The 21,477-nt window shown below is 45.5% G+C and overlaps 1 protein-coding gene across 3 annotated transcripts in view; it reads right to left on the reverse strand.

The window, feature by feature from the left end:
* SOBP (sine oculis binding protein homolog) overlaps positions 1 to 21,477 on the reverse strand; it is a 165,652-nt gene that overhangs the window by 70,751 nt on the left and 73,424 nt on the right. The window lies entirely within an intron of this gene.

The following is a 21,477-nucleotide window of genomic DNA, read 5'->3' on the forward strand; positions in this document are numbered from 1 at the left end:
GATCATTAAACAAACGGGAATCCAGAAATAACAACATCATTAAGAAGTTTGTTTAAATACGCAGTACGCCTTTTAGATATCAAAATTTGGGATTTGTTTTTCTTTACATTGTTTAGTTTGAACATGCAAATTCATTGTGGTGTAATATTTAAAACAACAACAAAGCAAACCAAAATCAAATAATTTTGTTGGAAATGGCCACCACTTTAGTCATCGGGTGCACATTGGTCATTGCACATTTAGGATTATGACATACGTACGTGTTTAAACTTCTTGGCATGCTTAAGCAATCACTTTTAAGAAATTCTAATAGCAAGGCCATAAGAAAAGCAATTGGCATAGTTATATTTTGCATTGTAATACTATTAGAGATAACTGATTCCTCTCCATTTTTAAATAAAGATCTGAAAGGAGCGATGATCTAGTAAGAACAATGATTCTTTAATCAAATGCAGTAAAAAAGTAGATTTAATTAAGAAGCTGCATTAAAAGTTACTGGTTATTTTGATCTACACTGTTAATTAAGAACGCTGAAGTTTAAATGGAGACATTAACAGAACCCATTAGCAATACCGCTTGCATTCAGTCTTCTCTTTCTAATCTCCATCGGCTTCTGGTTTGGAGTTGGAGGGAAGGGAGAGGTAGGGGAAAGGAGGCGTGTCTGTAGCACACTCATTAAACCATTCATTTGGGTGACACTTGCACTCCGCTCTGCTCTCATCTCGTCTTAGCCTTAACTGCTCTCTCTTTCCTGGCCTCCTGAAATTCGCAGCTGAGCTGTCTCCCTCACATATGGCTTGCATATAATTATGCATATTCCATTTTGCACTGCATTAAAATGATGAGCTCCTGGCTCCCTGCCAGCTGATTTTAAAGAGCCCCAGTGAAGTAGGAAAAAGGAGAGAAACACAGGGAGAGCCGCACACAGGAAGCAGCAGGTAGTTCTGTCTGCTGTCTTTTTAGATAAAATGTATGTCTGGCACCAAGGGAAGAGCTGAGAACTACCTGTTGTGATGTATGGATTGAGGGGGAGAAAACAAGGAATGTACATCAATGGCATAGCAATAACAGTGAGTACGAATCCCATCATTTCTCCTATAACGGGGTGGGATCTGCCTGGACCAGGACCTCCCAGAGCTCCCCGGCTACGCGGAGGATCATCAGTTCAGACAGGGCCCTAGATGCAGTACACTTCAGGATGCACTGCTTGTTTTTTTTATAAACGCTTCTGTTACTCATCCCAAGGAGGGAACCAGATGCAGTTTGCAAGTGGAATGCTATGGTCAGTCACAAGAAGTTTGCAGGGGAAAAAATGGCTCTGATTTGCCTTTGTGTTTAAGATCTATGAACATTCTGGGACTTGAAGCCTTCTTATTGTCCCGTTTTATTTCTGCATCAAATCAGGATCAAATAAAAATGCAGTTATGGGATTGGCTACCCATGACAGAGAAGAAAGCATCAAAGTTGTTCATATCCCGTGGCAAGGGAGGCACCGAAACCAGTGGCGCTGGTTCTCTCTGCATCAGTCGTGCGCGGCAGCAAAGTGTGCACTTGTGCGGCTCCCCTGGAGCCCATCTTACACCCGAGCTGGCCGAGCCAGCAAAGCGGTGCCTAAACAAGAGCCAGTTGCAAGAAAGCACAGAGATGCCAGCGGGCAGCTACAACTTCATAATCCTCCGAGCAAAATCCCAAGCAAATCTGTGAGGTGCAGTTCTCTCTCTCTCTCTCTTTTTTTTTTTTTTTTTAAGGGTTTACTATTTATTTCAAAGAAAGAGTTACAGAGAAGGAAAGAGACAGAGATAGAGATAGAAATGGGGGGGGGGATTTATTTTCCATCTGCTGGCTTACTCCCCAAATGACTGCAAAGATCAAGGCTGGGTCAGGCCAAAGCCAGAAGCCAGGAATTCCATCTGGGTTTCCACATGAGTGGCGGGGACCCAGGCACTTGGACCTTTTTGCACTGCTTTCTCAGGCACATTAGCAGGGAGCTGGATCAAAAACAGAGCCGCCAGAACTGGAAGCAGCGCTCAGAGGGGATGCCCATGTCGCAGGCAGCAGCTTCACCCGCTGCTCCACAGAGCTGGCCCTGAGGTGCAGGTATCCCAAAGGCAGGGACCACATTCCATCTTTCAAACTCTGCCATGTGTGCTGCCTTACTTTTAGTTAGTACTTAACAAACATTTAAGTGGAGAAAAAAGAAAACCCATACATGGCTAGAAATTAGACCCTACCATAAACAACTCTGTGGAAAATGCCACCTCCAAATATGCTAAACTTGATGGTAGGTTTATTCTATTCCCGATGCACTATGATACATATGCTTGGAAACACACTGTGCATATAATTTACAGGGGCTACTATTTACATATGTATGCCTATATTCAGTATATATGGATCTTGTGTATAAATATTCATAAGGTGGAATATGTTTATTATGCATGTACTATGTATACACATTCATACACACCAGATGCCTAGGGATATTTTCAACATTAGTGGCAAAAATACATTCATTCCACTTGCATGTAAGGTGTTCACAATGTTTTTTATGTGTTTAAAGGACCCAAAAAAATCCCATTATCTAAGATCTGAGTGTGTTTCCTCCAAGGAGCAATAGATTGCATATAAAGCCTTGTCATTAATGAGGCTAAATAAAGCACCAGTTAAGAGAAAGGAAAGGGAGAATGGGGCATTGGAAGCACAGGGAGAAAGCCAGAAACTTGCTTCTATATGGAGCTGTTTTGTTCACCTCTGCATCAAACTCCTATGGCCCTGGACCCTCTGACACCCAATCTGACTCTCAAGCCCAAGAAACTCCATCCCCTAGCGACTGGCTGCATTTCTGCCACACGCCACAGCAACATACAGCACATCAAGTGCAAGGAGCCGCAGGACCATCACCTCCACAGGTCTGTGCAAACAGAGGCACATACACCTCTCACCAAAGCACATCTCTTTGCATTGTGGAGATTTCTACCGTGTAAATGTAAATTTTATTACAGTACTAAGCAGGATTAAGTACATTCATCTAAGGGTGTAATTCTCTACCCTGGATGCATTTTCGAATAATCTGGACTTCTTTGGCTTTTTTTTTTTTTTTTTTTAACACATTGATGCCTCAGCTCACCTTTTCTAGATTCTTATTTAATTGGCCCAGAGTGGGGACTGGACATGGTGGCTTTTCTTTTTAAAGCTCTCAGGTGACTGTGATGTACAAACAGGGCAAGAGAGCACCTAGAGGTATCCAGGGGAGGTGATTGGCATAGTTGGCAGAATGTTCTAACCAGGTCCCAGGCCCACTGGAATGAACCACTGTGCAATGGCAGGAGGATACATCGTGTGGCCCCTGCAGTGTATCTCAGCCTAAAGATTCAAGAGGTTACACGACCAGCTGGTTGTGAGCAAAAATCCTCATTGTTTCTGTCTTAGTTTCTGGTACAACAAACAACCTTGGAAGAACTAGTGCACCACTTCCTCAAAAGGGCTACCTGTACCACTCTACCCACGTCAAGGCCTCCATTCTGTCCTCTCTCAGACATGATATGATTTGGGGCATGACTTCTGATTCCCGGGGCAGGGTGGGTGCCTGCAGGCTCACCACGTATCCTTAGCAGCAGCCACTGCCTTATGCACAGTAAGAGCTCTGCAGGAACGAGCTTCATTATCCTTCCACACAACGTGGTCACGTGGGGTAAAATCGACGTAGGATCACGTAGAATAGCTGATAACCTCTTATGTGTTGAAGTCAATGCCTTATTCTACATATGCCCATTAGGGGAGCCAGACAAGGAGTGTGCACAGAGGGAGGAGCATGGGAATCCTGGGGTCGTCCAAACCACAGGCTCATGGCAAAGATGCAAGGCAGACCAACTTGCAGCCAGCTTTATCACTGTTCTTCAATTCTCTACAGTCCATGTATTCTCTGAGTGTTTGTCTCTGAGTGGGCCACCCCACTGCAGACGGTTGGCATCCACTGTTGATGTATGGCTTCGTTCTGAAGTGACAAGTTCCGAAACAGCAAGCAACATCAAGACCCTTTGTGAAAAACTAACTCTCTCCATGTGTCTTATTCCTAACAGCTTTTTTCTGACTAATGGGCTAGATATTTATGCCATAGGGAAAAGCAAGTGAGAGGCTATTGTTTGCATTTTAGAATCAATGGGACTGTCAGATCAAAGGTGCATTTTTGATGTATTCTTCTAAGAAACCTACATTTTTTGCCATCATACAAACAAAACTAAAAATCCTTCAATTAAACTGCAAAGAAGGTTTTCCCATTTTGCTGACACTCATGCATCCGTTTTTGTGCCATGCTTAACATTTAAATAAACACTCAATTATGTGAGCAAGTCAGACTAATTGTCTCTCCAAAAACCTCTGCTCTAAATTTTGTATTCACCTCTTTCCCTGTGATTTATAACTAATTTTCTTCAAGTTCTACTTGAAAATTTTCACTTATTTCTTTGGGCCAAAGTCTTAATGCCATGTGCATTTTGGAGCAAGATCCACATTTTTTCTCTGCTGGAAAGTGCCTTTGGAAATGATAGAACATTCTGGAAACAGTGTCACTTGCCCACCCTAGAGAAATGTGATTTTTCTAGCTCACCAAAATGGATGGATAACTAGGCTTGGAGTTTATATCTCCCTGTGATGAGTAGATTATACCTCTGAGTCTTCCTGATTCCAGGCTTTCTTTTAAAAGCAAGAAAAAAGTTTGACTGAAATCAGCTGGGAAGAATCCTATAGAGCATCCAGACTTAGCCTTCCAATGCTGCAGCAGATACAGTACATGTCAGCTCACACATGTGATATGGTTACCAGCCTTGGGAATATCAAAAACAATGCATCTCAACATTGTGAGAATAGCTTTAAAGAGGAAGTGTTGCAAAGAAAAAAATGAGAACACTAATTTTATATTATAACTAACTGTTTTGAACCAGGAGTGATAGAATTTATCATCTTCAAAACACAGGGTAAAGGGCCAGCGCTGTGGCATAGTAGGTTAAGCCTGTGCCTGCAGTGCTGGCATCCCATATGGGTGCTGGCTCAAGTCCTAGCTGTTCCACTTCTGATCCAGCTCTCTGCTAATGGCTTGGGAAAGCAGTGGAAGATGGCTCAAGTGCTTGGGCCCCTGCACCCACATGGGAGACTTGGAAGAAGCTCTTGGCTCCTGGCTTCAGATTTGCCCAGCTCCGGCCATTGTGGCCATTTGGGGGGTGAACAAGCAGATGGAAGTTCTCTCAGTCTCTGTCTTTCCCTCTCTCTGTGTAACTCTGCCTCTGAACTAAATTAATAAATATTTAAAAAACAAACAAAAAAACTCAGGGTAAAATCATGGGGACACCACTCGAGAAAACTCGGAATTTCATTTTCTGATATCCCATTTCCGGTCTGTCCTGCCTTTCTCAAATGTCTACCCATGTTCTCTGTAGGAAGCCCCAGAATAAACAATGGGTCTCACACACTGCCTTTCAGAGTGCTATGAACATCTTGGTGAACTTGACACAAAGGTCAAACTTGACCTTGAACTTGGTGAACTTGACACAGAGGTCGACTCAGTTTCTTTGCCCTCCAGTGAATAGACACCTAGGAGCTCTGTGCAACCAACCCCTGCCCCTGGCTCAAGTAACACTGGGAGCATCCCTTGAGTTCCTGCCCAGCTGCTCTCCTCTCTGTGGTCCAACAACTCTTCAGGACCACACCCCTGTACCCTTCTAGTGGGTTTCCTGGCCTTTACCCCCATCTCCTCTGGGTAAAACTAGATTCCATCTCTCCTCCCCACTTCTGGAGAGTTCTAATGCATCCTTCAAGCCTTCATTCAGATTGAGCTCTGCCTCCTGGTCCTAACCTGAGCTCTGTGCTTCCTGTCTCTGTACACATTTCCATTCCAGCCACTGCACTGAATTATGACCATTGCTGTGTTTGCCTCCTCCACTAATCAGCAGAGTGCTTGAGTAGAAACTGCTCCATTCAGCTGCAAATCTGCAGAGTCTGAGCTAGCACCTGGCATATTATAAGGGCTCCATCAGTGAGGGAGGGAGGAAGGGAGGGAGGGAATGAGTTCCTATCTGTCAACCCTAGCACACTGGATATCCCCATTTATACTTTAGTCCCCAGAGGTTGAGTGTCCTGCCCCTTGCACCTCAGGAGTGATATCCACACCTGGGGATCAGCAGGGCTCTGCCAGGGCTGTGTGATCACACCTGGGACTTCACTGTTCCATACACTTCTGCCCAACACCTGTCCCCACCCCCCATGTGGTTAGACTCTAGGGTCTTAGCCTAATGAGCTCTTGCACTCAGTGCATTTTGGCCAATAATCTTTTTGCCCCACATGTTTCTCTCCTCTAACTCCTCCCCTAAATCCCCGCTAAACTGATCCTCTGGTCTTTGCCAAATTCTCACGCTCACAAGTCCACTCCTAGGTTAGATGAACCAACCCAGTGTCTTGCTCCCTGTTTCTAGTGTTCCTCTTTCTCCTAGCACCTCCAGTCAACCTGTCTCTCCTTTTGGTTTTGGCTCATGTCTCATCTACCTTTCACGACAGGGAACTTCTGGAGGGCAGAGACCATATACAGCCTACAGAAAGCCTCTTGATGCCCGAGTAACAAATAACCCTGCCGACGGATGTTGAGTGGATTCATTTATCCCTTCTTCCTCTTTAGCCCAGGGCCCAGATGTGTTCTGTGTGGGTTTTTTTTTTTTTTCCTATTATGAGCTGCATACGTCTACAGATGGATACTCCTTACGTGTGACACATTTCTATACAAATATTCAAATCACTGGACAGACTACACGGCTCCCAGACAGGACTGTGAACACAAGCAGCTCGGGCTGAGAGCTTGTCCCGGACGAGGACTCCCTCCTAGCACCAAGTTCCCAGCTCTAGAGATACTCCTGGAACCCCCAAAACATTCACCTCTGGCCCCAGGCCTCTGCTCATCTCGCATTACCCACTAGTCTTTGTGTCAGGTTCCCGTGACCTCCCTTTCATCTGCCTGTCTTGGATTATCTATGGGGATTCCTGCAGTAGCACTGTTTTACTTTGCTCTTGTAACAAAATGTACTTAAATTCCCCTGTAACATGTGGACCCGAGGAGAAGCATTTCCCCAGCCAACCTCCTCCTAAGTCTCCGCCCTCCTCAACTGGCAAGCCAGGGGCTTTCTCTGTGCCTCTTCAAGCTCCTCTGACAGCTCCCCTGCCTCTGATGGATGAGATGCACTCACGTGCTGCAGCCATTTTTTCACTCCATGCAAACTTTTATATGTATCATAAATGTTTAATATCCAGTGTTTAATATCCAATTTGGAGTCTTCAAAGAATAACGGGAACAAATACGCAACATGAAGACGACGGGAACTGAATCAAGTTTATGGCTTCCCTGAGCATCTCCTTAAAGTTGTCAGGTCAGAGCCACTCAGAGCCTCACGCAGGGGCTGCTGCGCCCGCGCCTGATGAATGGCTGCCCTCACCCGGGCCCTAATGGATTGCATAGCGGATTCCACATCAGTCTGAAATATGGCTTCCACGTGAACTAGAATCTATCATGCTTGGCCCATCACATTACGGCTGCATCTGGGATAATCAGAGTGGTGGCTAAGTGGTTCTGAAAAATCCCTGTTTTTACTTCTGATCTGTAATGTATTTTCCCTTTATTGGACAGGTGACCCTTCTGCATTTATCTTGCACTGTTCTTTGTTGGGCCACCCGAATGTGTTTCTGTCGGGTGAGAATTGCTGTTTCAAAATTTCTACAGTAAGGCCCAATAGCTTGGGCAACCAGCCCGCTTCTTTTTTTTTTCTCTGCCGAAGCTACTCCACCCTCATATTTGGAAGCTTCCGATTACTCCTGGACCTGAATCCACACTGGGTTATCCAGGCTCCTTGATGGGTCTCTCCTCCATTCCGCCTCTACTCCCCACCTAACTTTGCCTTTTCCACTATCATCTGCATCTATCACCCAGGGACTGGTGAGGAGAGACAAAGCACAAAGAAGCCAGACGTTTCCACTTTGCTGCTAGTTGGCATCCAGAAAATGCTTCCGTAATTGGCCTAAGACAGGCATTTCGGGTCGTCCTTTTCCTCCTGCTCTCTGAAATCACTAGGCAGAGGGGCGAGGCTCATATCTTTATACACAGATGTCACCAAAGACCAGAGCACTTAGAGAAAATATGAAACAGGCAAGGTCTGGAGGGGACACCACGACCCCAGCTGTAGAGCAGGAAAAGAATCCAGATGTTACAAGAGACTCACCATCTACAGGGCGTCTCCCCCAGAAATAGCCTGGCCGCTGACAGAATTAAGAAACACTCCCAACCAGATGGAGACTCTGCTCTGGACATTATCAGAGGTTAACATCTCTACAGCTCTTATGTATGCACCAGACACCATTCTAAGTGCTGGATATGTGTTAACACATTTAAGACACAAATCCCTCTCCCCTGCAAAAAAGAAACACTTACAAGGTAGTGTGGTATCATAGCTCTGTTTTCACCTATGAGGAATTGGGCACAGAGAGGTTATGTAGTTTTCACAAACACACAGCTAGCAAGGGTAGGAACCAGGATTCAAATCCAAGCAGTCTGGCTCAGAAGTCCCAGTCTATATGCTAATGGTTTCCTACTCCTCATGCTAGTGGCAAAAATAAACCAGGGTATGTGAATGAACAATATTAAGCTATCTCAGTAACCGAAGAGAAAAGGAAAGAAGGAGAGGGGAGGGAGGAAGGGAGCATCTACATTCTCAGAATTGCTATCTAGGAACTATACTGAATCTGTTGAAAACTGAAAAACTAAAAATACAAATTAATATTTAAAAATTTAAAATTTTAAAAACTAAAAAACAAATCAGTGTGCAATAACTTGAAAACCCTGGCATCATTAAACTTAAAAGATACATTAAGAATCATGGATGGAAGGTTTTCATAATTCTTTGGTTTTCACACTCCAAGATCAAATACGCCAAGAAAATCAGGGAAGGAAGGTGTTCAATGACAAATACAACAGAAGTGGAGAGGGAGCAGGGTGGGGAGAGTGCAGTGAGTCAGAAAAGAACCTAGGAAAAAGAAGTGGCAGTGACACAAGTCAGCAGGTCTCTGTCACAGCCTTGTAAGACAGCACTTCAAAATTTATAAAATTAATTCCTAAACCAATTGATTTACCCTGGGTCTTATTAAATAAGCTTCAGCTCATTGATTCCAACAGAAAATACTTGTCCTACAGAACTCACTCAACTATTCAGACCCTTTGCCAATCTCCTTTGTGAATTTCCACAAGCATCATCAATATCACGATATCTGTAACTGATGCCCACAGATGACGGTGCACAGACTACGAAGGGCATTCGTGTTCTCTCAATGATTCTCAGCACGCTTGCATACAAATGTAGACTGTGACTTTGGTTAATGTGAGTCCATTCATCCAAGTAGTGAAAATCCTCGGACAAACGTGAAACTGAGTGCCTGGACTTGCCCTGCTGAGAAGCAGCCTGGGCTGCGGTGATCGTTCAAGGAGTGGGAGGAAGCAGAGCGCTCAAGACCACTTGGCCTTCCTCCGCTCCATCTAGTGTTGGTGGGAATGATGAGGCAGAGGCACTACATGGCCAACTGGCTCCACTGGTGGTCGTATCGTGCAAGAGGCTTGCACCGCCACCCTGGGTGAGTGACCCTGCTCTGCACCGCAGTCACAGAGCACACGCTTCATCCCAACCTGCCATGTCACATGTGCACAGATCTTGGCAAAAAGGAGATGGACAGCAGAAAACGTGTGAGAGGATGTGGGTGAATCAGCGCATATTTCTCACCACTTCTGGAAAAAAAAAAAAAACTCAGAGGGCAGACCCTGGGGAGGGTGCTCATGGATAGCCATGAGTCATGAGCTGAAACGAATGGTGTTCTTGAATTAGTTTCTCCTTCTGAGGTCGAGGACTATAAATTCTCAACTAGAGCAGCGATACTTGTCAAACACATGATGTCACAGCTGTTATTTGTAATAAGGGCTCAGCGCCTGGACCAGATCAGCTTTCTTTTCTCCCATCAGCAACGGAAGAAATGCCATAACCAGTGTCTGCATAGGTCTTTCTTGGATATTTCATATGCTAAGCTCTGTCCACCCAAGCCCTGGCTCCCACCACCCTTTGGAACAGGCCTGTGGATGTTCCAAGGATGTGCTCAGCCATCACCTGTGTTCGTGTCACTGACTCCCTACCAGCTCCAGCCTTGAGCCCCATTTCCATACCACTCCCAGCTCCAGACCCATACCCTGGTGCTGGCCCTGCCTCAGGCCCTTTGATCTGTGCCCATGGCCTTGGTCGTGTCACTCTAGTCCTCACCCTGGACACCCACAGGAGAGAGTATTCCCACCCTGGCCACTGTGCTGGCCTGAGACAGTTTTACTGTCAGCATCCTGTAACAATGCCCTCAATGCAATTTGTCTTACAGGGTAAGATTTCTTCAGGAAGAAACCTAAGTAAAGTTCACCCCATGTTTGTAAAGATCTAAAGTAATCCTGAACACAAAGAAGAAAAGCCCAGGACTGGGATAAAATCCTGTCTTGGATGTGCACTGCCCACACAAGTGTTCTGCCCAACATGTAGTGATGCTGTGATCTATGCCAGTGGACAAAGGCAAAGGAGGATGGGGTAGCACACCCGTTGGCTTTGCCCCCAGGGTCTCTCAGAGTGCAAAGTCCGGATGTGATTCTGAACAGGATGGTCCTCCTGACAGCTTCAATTACGATCCACGTGCCAACTGACCTGTTAACGCAGGCACCATCAGCCTTAAAGAGGACAAAAATCTAAATTGCCCTGTTTCCAACCAGTCCCTCCAAGGCAGCAAAGGGATTTCATAAGTAATGATGTCTGCTCAAACGACACTCTGGAGTCTTCGTTTTAAACCCCCAGCCATTCTGTCGATGATGGATGAAGGTGATAAATGTGTTTAAATCAGGGATAATCACCAAACAGAATTTGACTGGGGTTTAGGGGTGAGCCTGTTGAAGTCAAGAGCTGAGAATCAGGTTAAGGTACATTCTGGATGACAACTTCAGTTAGTTCTGGCTCCTCTGTCACCCTCTTTGTTATTATTACATTTCCAGGGGGTATGTTTTGGGGTATAGCCCAGGTGGAGGAAGATAAAGAATGACTTGATTTCCACATACCTTCTTTACGTAGTGTAAACTGAGAACAATAATATGTGGCTCTGCTCTGTCCCATGAGCAGCCCAGCCCCTTCTGTTGGCCCCATTCTCTGCCTCACCCAACCTTTCTGGTGGCCAAAGTTCCCAGACTCTTCCACTTCCTCTGGAGCTCAGTGTCTCAATGGAAGAAGGCGCTCAAGCCACAGTCTGGACCCCACTAGGGAAGGCAGCCCCACCGAGAGAACCCAGCAACTGCTTTGGGGAGCTATCGCCAGGTCCAAAGGAAGAAAACTCAATCCAGAAGACACTTGGACAATAATAAGATGGAAGGATTATTCTGGGCCAGACACTGTGCTCAGCATTTTCTAGACGTCATCTCATTAAAGCGCCCCATACCTTCACACAGTGTCATCACCACTCCACCACCACATTGCTAGTGAGGAGAGGTTAAGTAACCTGTTCAGGACCAAATAGCTGATAAAACACAAAGCTGGCTCTGAATGCAGGTGTTGTGACAACAGCTACAGGCTCATGACTCCCCCAGAGGTGTCAGCAGAGGACGCTTGGTAATGGGCAACAGTAAGTGCAGATGTTACCGGCAGGCAGAGAAGTCGTGGGTCAAATGTTCACTCCCCAGGGGTCCTTGAAAGAAGAGTGGGTGAGGTTGCTCTGGGCTCTTCCCCTCCTACTGAAGCTCTGATGCCCAACACAGCTCAGATGGACCAAGAGAGCCAGGACCCTACCAAGGGCCTGAGGGCCAGTCCATCAGGCTGTAGGCAACCCAGGCAACAAGAGCACAGCCAAGGCGGAGCAGACCTGAACCCCAAAGCCCACCAGTATGGAGAGGAGTGGCCTCCCCAAGTATTGAGTTAAGGGACAAAGATGGGAGGAGAGGTAGGATGGGGATTCCAGATGGAAATACAAGTGGTGAGGAGGAAGGGGGTCACAAGCATCTTCCTGAGAAATCCTACAAAGAGACATCCCTAAAGTTAACAGACTTCTCATTAGATGGGGAGGTTGGGGGGGTGGGGGTGGAGCAGTATGAGAAGGGGGTTGCTTGCTTTGAAATCTGATTTCTGTTTGATTTGCACACACCACAAAGTAGACAGTATGGGGTTCCAAGGTGAAATTGAAAAAATTTGAAAACTCCAGGTTTTTTTTTCTTAGTTACTTAGATATAAACACGTTTTCAAGCACACACAATTCAGGATTGGTAAACCTCTTTTGTCATTCTTGCCTAATTATAGAACAGAAACCTGCTATAGTTTCACTGGGAAAATACTAAAAGGGGAATACAAGCTATCACTTGGCAAAATTGTTGCTAATGTCAGTCTTCCCTTATTAATAAAAACAAGCAGTGTTTACATGCCAGCAAGTGATCTCCTGTCAAAAATAAACCCCATTCACTTCTTTGCCTAAAGGGATAATGCACCCTTGCTTTTGAATTATAAAAATGTTTCGCCCAATTCCATAAACTGTAGGATGCTCTATATTTATACAAAACGTGGCATAATGAACCCACAGAAAGCCACCACTTCCCTCTAAATCTCCATTCATTCATTTGTTCATCAATTACTGAGGGTATACTATGTGCTTAGCACTAGTAGGCAGCTGGATAACCAGCATCTAAAGTGAGCTGTTACTCAGTCTGCATGTTCAACACGTTTTAATCTTTTAAGTTCAATGATCACATAAAGCAAATGGTCTGCTGCCAAGCTCTATCTATGCAGAATTTGGAGTGTCAAATATCACATATTTATATCCTACTTAGAATTTAGATTTTTCTACAATTACAATTTTGTAAAGATAAATAAAAGTAAACTACAAAAGATAAGAAACAGATGCAAGCCGCAGAGCCTCACCAAAGACTCAGTAAAGCCAAAGACAGGGAGAATTTCCGAACAATCCGACATTTTCACCATTTCCAAAAATGAGCAGGAATTATTTTCTTATTTGGAAGTCTGAATCTTTTCTTTTTAACTAAACATTGTTGTCTTAAACAGGTCCTATTAATTTTCAAATTCAGGCAAAAAATGATGTCTTTGAGGTTCAGCTTCTTCTCTTTGTAATGTGTTCATCCCCAAATTCCTGACGCCCGATTTCCTCTTTGCAATACTTAGATGTGACTCTGCATCACCTCATAATTTTCTCTGCCTAAGACAGAACTCCCCTCTCTTGGTCACCTGTGCAACCTGAAACACTCTGCTTTCACTTCATTGGTTCATTTCATTTCAAAGTAAAATGTCCTCCTTGTAAAAAAAAAAAAAAAAAAAAGCAAATCTTAAATTTTATTTCTCCCCACCCCTTGCCTGTGCTCTAAAGGTATCATACAGCATTCCTGCTCCTTTGTTTCTTTATATTCAAACTGCCCTCCTGTGCTCTAGGATTGGAAGCCTACAAAGACATAATCAAAATGCAATTGTATTAGTTTAGATTAGCACCTGGGGCAGCAATTCCTGTAAATGAGACAGACAAGGCAGTAGCTATGTTGTCTGCCTTGTTTCAAGGTAAAAATGAAAAATGACTTCTTTGATGGGGAAGACTCCACGGAGACCCCAGTTAGAAACGCAGCTTGTTCCCCGGCTCCCAGACAGCTCTCTTGCCCATCATATGGCTGACAGGTGTGTAATCACGTTCCTTAGTCACAGTTCTTGTTAAAATAACCAATTACCAAATGAATGAGAATGGAGCTCCAGTGTGACGGTGGCCACCACTGCAAAGTGCATGGGCTTTCAGAGAATCTCTGACCTGGCTTCCCCTCAGCTTAAGATGCTCTCCAAGGTTGCAAAGAATTTAACAAAATACTGAACGTTTCTTCTTTGGTTCCTGCTGTTTGTCGATGGAAATTCCTACGGGGCCACCATGCATAGCTAGTCATGTTTCCTGGACAACTCAACATCATCCCCAACATTTCCTGTCCATGACCTCACCAGAGAACTTGCTTCTCTCTGGGACAGCTGTCTCTCTGCCCACCCAGATTCCAACATGAACAAGGCATTATCCACCATGAGCCTGCTCTTTCCCTTGGGCTACAGCAATTCCCACCTTCAACCAGACCTCACAGTGACAAAGGACAAGGCTGAAAGCCAAGAACCCAGCCACTTGCAAACCTAGCCTCTCCAGGCAAGGGATTCCCTAGATCCACTGGGCAGCAAAGGCTGACCACAGGGAGCCTATGGAGCCATGTATTGTTCTACCTTGTGGATATGGTCAAAAGCAGCAATTCTTTGGCATTAGTGAAAAACACAAGCACAGAAAATCCACTTTCTTTTTTTTTTTTTTTTTTTTTGACAGGCAGAGTGGACAGTGAGAGAGAGAGACAGAGAGAGAAAGGTCTTCCTTTTGCCGTTGGTTCACCCTCCAATGGCCGCCGCTGCAGCCGGCGCACCGCGCTGATCCTGGCAGGAGCCAGGAGCCAGGTGCTTTTCCTGGTCTCCCATGGGGTGCAGGGCCCAAGCACCTGGGCCATCCTCCACTGCACTCCCTGGCCATAGCAGAGAGCTGGCCTGGAAGAGAGGCAACCGGGACAGAATCCGGCGCCCCAACCGGGACTAGAACCCGGTGTGCCGGCGCCGCAAGGTGGAGGATTAGCCTATTGAGCCACGGCGCCGGCTCAGAAAATCCACTTTCTATTGGCCCAAAGTTTCTCTGTTACTATGTTAATTAAAGGAGAAAGTCTGCAAATCACTCAAAGACAATGAATACAGTTGAGATACTGGCTTATTGACAATGGGTTGATTGTAGTAGCACTGATGTAGACTTATGTGGGTCTTCTTCACTTACAGACCAACGTCTCCTTTCTGTCAGACGTACCTGTTGCAGGGCGTAGGGGTGGAGAAGTCCTGCCCCTCAGATCAGTGGTCCAAGAGTTAAAGAGCAGGCGAAAGGCAGCTGCTGCCCTTTGGATTTGTTTGCATCTAATATGGGGCCAGTGCCTGTTACTCACACTCAGTTGAATGAGAGTGATTGCAACTGCCATGTAACACTGACAGTCTAACTCAAGACCTTGAGCCGGGGGTCCACCAGTCTTTTTTGGTTAGAAATACTTCCTGCTGTCCAACAAACATTAAATTTTCAGTGAAAGCAAAGGAGGTGATGATTCAGATTTTAGAGAGCCAATATCACAGTAAAAATTCTCTGGATTGGTTTATTTAGGCTAAAGGATACAAGGAGCAGCAAGACAGACTCAAACAGATGATTGGGAAGAACAATGCCTTATATCCCTCATTCTTTTTTTTTTTTCTTTTTATCATGAAATGCTTCTTTTCACAAAAGATATTCCACTGAAAGACTTACCTACAAAGATCAGACCAACATGCCTTTCCTATAAAAATGTTTGACACATTCCACTGTGAGGGAGACGAAGAACAGATAACTGCTTTAAGGGAAGAAGAAGCACCTACGGCTTCCCCTTCATGTCACTCCTCTACAAAGGATGAGATTTTAACCGTGGTCTTATCCTCAGCATCAGTGCTAATTACTCCTTCCACCACCCACTGGAAGCGCACCTGGAACTCCGCACTTGCCTTAACAAGGGTTGGCCTCACTGGCTAACACTGAGAGAGAGGGATGAGGTCAGAGTTGGCCAAAGGTGAATGCAACCCTGAGTGATAACGTGATTTGCAAAGGGGGACGAGAATGCCAGCAGCTGCTGAAAGCAAGGATCTCCTACCAAGGTGTGGCAGAAGCCTGGTGCTGCGTTACGTACAGGGTGTCTCTCCTCCACTTATTCGTACGCTCCTGGCAATTTTGGCAGCGGCACCTCGAGTGAAAAGCACACTACTTATCACATATGGCAGAGAGAATCTTGTGCATCAGTTGAATGCATACTGTACTACATACACATTCTGTTCTATCTCCGGGTCCAGCCGTGCTGCAAACGCTTGCAAATTGGGAAACCTTCTGTGCAGTAAAAATACGGACAGGAGAAGCTAGACTGTGACTTATAAGATGCAACTCTAGCCAAAAAAACCCAAAAGTATTGAAAAGTTAAGGCGTGTGCTTCATACTCATTGCAACAAAGGCAGCTCTCAGCCCACCTCTGTTATGTCTCCCCCACCCCATTCTGTGGTTGCAGGCCCCATGGATGGGCTCCCCTGGCACACATGCAATGCCCTCTTAGAACCTCTGCATGGATCCACTGTTTTATTTGGGGAACATTTGGAATATGTATGGAAAAATGATTTTAGTGAAATTTCTCCGATTCACCTGGGTAGGTGGTGAAATGCCCACTTTTGTCCTTTGACTCCAAGGTCTTCAGCCCACTGTCCTGCAATGGATGCCTCTGCCCTCCGGGAGTCATGAGCATTGTTTCCACTTCCTAAATGTTTCTAAAAGCCAAATCTGATACTGCTCGGGATCCAGAACTCCTTGTATATTTGATCTTTCTTCTTGGCCCACTCTTCCCTCCCCTGATTCCCAAATAATGATTTTTAAAGTAACTCTTTTAAACAACTGTTTCAGGGCCAACATTCTGGCACAGGGGGTAAAGCCACCACCTGCAACTCCTGCATCCCATATGGGCACCAGTTCAAGTCTCAGTTCTGGCTACTCCACTTCCAACCCAACTTCCTGCTGTAAGCCTGGGAAAAACAGTGGAAGATGACTCCTGCCACTCACCTGGCAGACCTGGAAGAAGCTTCTGGCTCCTGGCTTCAGCCTGGCCCAGCCCTGGCCAGTTGCACCCATTTGGGGAGTGAACCAATGGATGGAAGATCTCTCTCGGTCTCTCCCTCTCTCTCTGTAAGTCTTTCAAGTAATAAAAAATAAATCTTTTAAAAAAAAAAAGAAAACTGTGGAGAGTGACATAAAAATCCTTTGTCACTTGAAATTACGGGCCTTCCCTTCTTTTCCACTAGCCTTACATATATTAGGACAAAATTGAGAATGTGAAGACTGTTTAGAAATAAGGACAGTCGTGCTCATAGGAGTCACTGTGTAAAGGTTTCCAGAGCTTTCTGGCAGCTCCGAATGGTAAGGTCTCCTTGCTTCACAAATGAAGAATCTGTGATGTAGCCAGGTGACCTGACAGAAAGTACAGAAGTAGAATTCTAATACTGGATTCTCCACCAGATATGGCTTGTAAAGAACCAAAGGGAAGGGGCAGAGGGTGCCCTGAGGGATGCCCCGGCGTGTCCTGACTTCCTGCTGGCTGCTCCTTCTCATGCAAGGACGCATCTCTGCTCCTCACCCTTTAGCCCAGCACTCCTCCTGTGCAAGAACAGAGGTGGCTAACGGGCGGCAAACGTAACGCTGCCATGTGTGCTGCTCCTCTGTCCTTAGTCATTCTGTGTGTAGCATTCATGGCTCCGTTTCTGTGTTATTTAGAATCATATCCTCTGACAAATGTTAGGAGGGATGCAAGTTAACCCCAAACTGGTGGGAAGTGTACAGTTGCCTGAGGCATGCTTTGGCTCATTTGTGTCAGTTGTTCATTTTCAATATGGTTTTAGTTTGTTGAATTGCTGCAAACAATAAAGTAATATGTATTTAAAAGACTGTGTTTTATAAGGACTCCACAGGCAACTTCACTGCACTGCTCACAATCCGGTACTGGCATTGTCCACGCTTACTTTTCTGTTTTGTGTATATGCGGCTGCTTTTTTCTTTTGAGGAGGAGGAATATATAGAAAACATAATAAAGTCAATAATTGAAAATGACTCGCCATTTGACTCCTTTGCCAATAGTGTATGATGATTTTTACCAGTATATCTGAAAATTTTTAAAGATATATTTATTAATTTGAAGAGAAGTCACAGAGAGAGAGAGAACACAATCTTCTATCTACCAGTTCACCCCTGAAATGGCCACGATGACCAGGTTTGGGTCAGGCTGAAGCCAGGAGCCTGATCCAGGTCTCCCATGCAGGTGACAGAGACCCATGTATTTGGACCATCCGCTGGTGCTTTCCCAGGCACATTGGCAGGGAGCTGGATCAGAAGTGGGGCAGCCAGGGCTCAAACTGGTACTCATATGATATGCTGGCCTCACAGGCGGCGTCTTAGCCTGCTGTGTCACAACGCCAGCCCCACATCTGAAATTCTTAATGGAGATTTCTAAGCAGTACAAACAAGCCAAAGGGAAAGCAATATTACGTACTTGGGTAAAGTCTCAGATTCTTAAAATGAACTTTTTTTTAATATTTATTTTTTATTTACTTCAAAAGCTGAGAGAGGAGAGATACACACAGAGAAATCCTCCATCCTCTGGTTTACTCCCCAAATGGCCACAACAGCCGAGGCTGAGCCAGGCCAAAGCCAGGAGCCCAGAGCTTCTTCCAGGTCTCCCACATGGGTGCAGGGGCCCAAGCACTTGGGCCACCCCCCTGCTTCTTTCCCAGACACATTGTCATGGAGCTGGATCAGGAAAGGAGCAGCCAAGTCGCAAACCAGTGTGCATAGGGGATGCTGGCATTGCAAGCAGAGACTTAACCTGCTACACCACAATGCCAGCCCCTTAAAATGGAACCTTCAACAGGGTCACAAAGGGAGCAGCCAGTTCAGTTTAAATTCTGCTCCTGTTTCGACCCAATCATCTGTAGCCAGAAAATGTGCATCTGTGGGGATTCTCTGGCCTACTTCTTGGAGTCTCTTTGCTAGTTCTCCCTTTGAAACCCCCTTTGTGCCAGACCTCCCAGGGTGAAGACATGACATAAGCATCCCAGCTTGCCTTTGCTGGGGCAAGCCCTTTCTGCACCATATCCTTACTCAGTCAAGAAATTGCTTCCTCAAACTCTATATTTTTGGGCAGTTCTGGTACTATTATTTGTGTCATCAGAGTTTCAGCATGTTTTACTCACCAAATTCTGGGACTGGATTGAGTTTTAATACACAGGAAATTCAAATCATTAACCAAGGCTCCTCCTAGACAAACATCTTCCCATATTCGGAACTCATTCCCCAGAACGTCAACAACAGGAGTGATGGGGAGGACACAGGCAAGATCGGGTCTTTCTCTCAAGGAGTTTTCTGTCTGATTCAAATTACACCCAATTCACATTAAAGCCAAATGGAAGAGGCTTGTTTCACATGTGGCTTTCTGGTCAGGGCAGTGAGAGAGAGCCATCCTCTTGGGTCGTAGTGCACAGAAGAAGATGGGATTTTAGGTGAGTCCCATAAGCAGGATTTCAATAGGAATTTTTAAGGACCTGTCCATTCTTCAGTTTCATACTCAAGAAGCGAACAGATGAGGGAGAAAATGTGTTCTGGATTCTGGATCAGAACCACAAATCTAGCTATGGCCTATTAATCCCTTAACTTCTGTCATCTCCCTAAATGTGCTCCTGGCCAATTCTCAGCTGCTTCCACTCACAGCCATTTTTCCCTTGGAAATGCATGAGAAAGCAAGTTCTCGTGTTTTGAGCCAAGAGACTCAAAGCTTCTGACCACACTCAATGATATGCACTGCACTTGACACATGTGCTCAATGAATATTAGGCAGTGAACTTGAGATATCAACCAAGGTGCAGGTCTACCATGCCCCCTTCTAAAAGATGGTGTAACTGTTTTGTAGCACAGGACCCAGCTGGTGCTGAGTGAACCACGGCTAGACATATGACCCAAAGACAGCCACTAGATTAGGTGTCCAGCAACCCATGAGGTAGCCTACTGAAGAAACAAGGAATAATTCCACCAGATGTTCTCCCTTGGGAACGTGAATGAGCAAACACCGAGAGCCTGCAGCAGGTAATGCTAGGAGCTGAAACAAAAGGTCATGATGTTGAGAGGAGTTGGAAAGGCCATGGTAAACTTGTGCATGCTGAAGTGATGAAGACCAGGAAAGACAAAGCAGCAAAGAAAAACACGAAGCAAACAGGGAAAACCAGAAGAAGCAGAGGTGGCAAGGAGCCAAGCCCGAAAATGCCTCAATTCTCAGATCTTCTGGTTCCGACTCCAGCCCCCTCTCCGTGAAGAGCCTGGTTAAAACAGTCAGTAACATCTTTTGTCCTTTTTTTTTTTTAAAGATTTATTTATTTGAAAGGGACAGAGACACAGAGAAAGAAAGAGACAAACAGAGAGATGTTCCACCTGCTGGTTCTTTCCCTACATGGCTACAACAGCTGAGATTGGGCCAGGTCGAAGCTGGGACCCAGGAACTCAAGTGCCTAAGCCATCATCTGCTGCTTCCCAGGCACATTAGCAGGGAGCTGGATCAGAAGCAGAGCAGCCAACACTCGAATCGACACACCAATATAGGTTGCAAGTGTTCCAAGTGGCGGCTTAGCCTGCTGTGCCACAACAGCTGCCCCACATCTATCCTGAACAGAGCTCTACTCTCCCCCTTCAGAAGTCTAGGTGCTTGTTTTCTTTCTCTCCTCTAGTGGAGGGGGGAAGAGTTACAACAGATGACAGGAGCCTCAAAGGGAAAGAAAATCAACTATCTCAAAATGTGTGTTTCAGGCTGGTGAATTCACAAGGATGTTGAGGACCATCAAGTATCTCATCACAGACTTTCTTTGCCAGCTGAGTCAGGTGGACTGGGTGCTCTGTGAAATCCAGACAAGGGAACATACATGGGTGAGAATAGTTTTGTTTGTCCTTTGGGAGCAGACAGCCATGTTAACAAGAATGAGGATGCCTGCTTTCCTTTGTCCCCTGAAATCACCACTAAATGCACAGATGAGACAATGCTGTCTGTTTGGTAAATAATGGAGTCTGAGTGGATTCTATTTTTGATGGAGAATCAGCCGATTAGTTCACATCCTTTCACCCTTTGGGGTGTCTGTCATTTCTAATTTCTGAGAGTGGCAGATGTCAGCTCCCTTGGCAAGAAACAATTTTTAAAAATCTGTTTGTACACATAAGCTGACACAAGCTCAACTGAAACCCACTGGGGGAACATACAGGACTGCTTGAGGCAACTGGAGACTGTGGCTTCCACTGCTTTCCCTGTACCATGGGGCAGGATGAGCCAGGATGCCTTCTCGCTCCTGTATCCTTTTGTATTCCTCATAGCATTCCAGCTTACAGGTTTAGAAAGCGCAGAGACCGGTCAATTAGTATTAGTCATTCCACTTATCTCCTGATACCTCCCCAGTAGTAGCCAAAACCCAGCTGTGACTCTCTACTCCTTAGAACCCTGTCTTCTTTCCTTTGGCTCTCCCCATCCATCTCACACCCACCTGGAACCGACTTCAGTTCAGGAGGCCTGAGAACCTAGAATAGGCCCAAGGCACCTCCTACCCAGATGAACACATGAAAAGAGGGGCAGTTTTAGTGTGCTCTCTCTCTCTCTCTCCACACACACACACACACACACACACACATAGACACACAGACACACACACCCCTCTCCCAATAATCACACAATCTGGATCAAGACTCTGCACCTGCCCTTAGGAACCC

This window comes from Oryctolagus cuniculus, chromosome 5 (assembly GCF_051225735.1).
Source record: "Oryctolagus cuniculus isolate XC-2025 breed Fujian yellow rabbit chromosome 5, ASM5122573v1, whole genome shotgun sequence".
NCBI lineage: Eukaryota > Metazoa > Chordata > Mammalia > Lagomorpha > Leporidae > Oryctolagus > Oryctolagus cuniculus.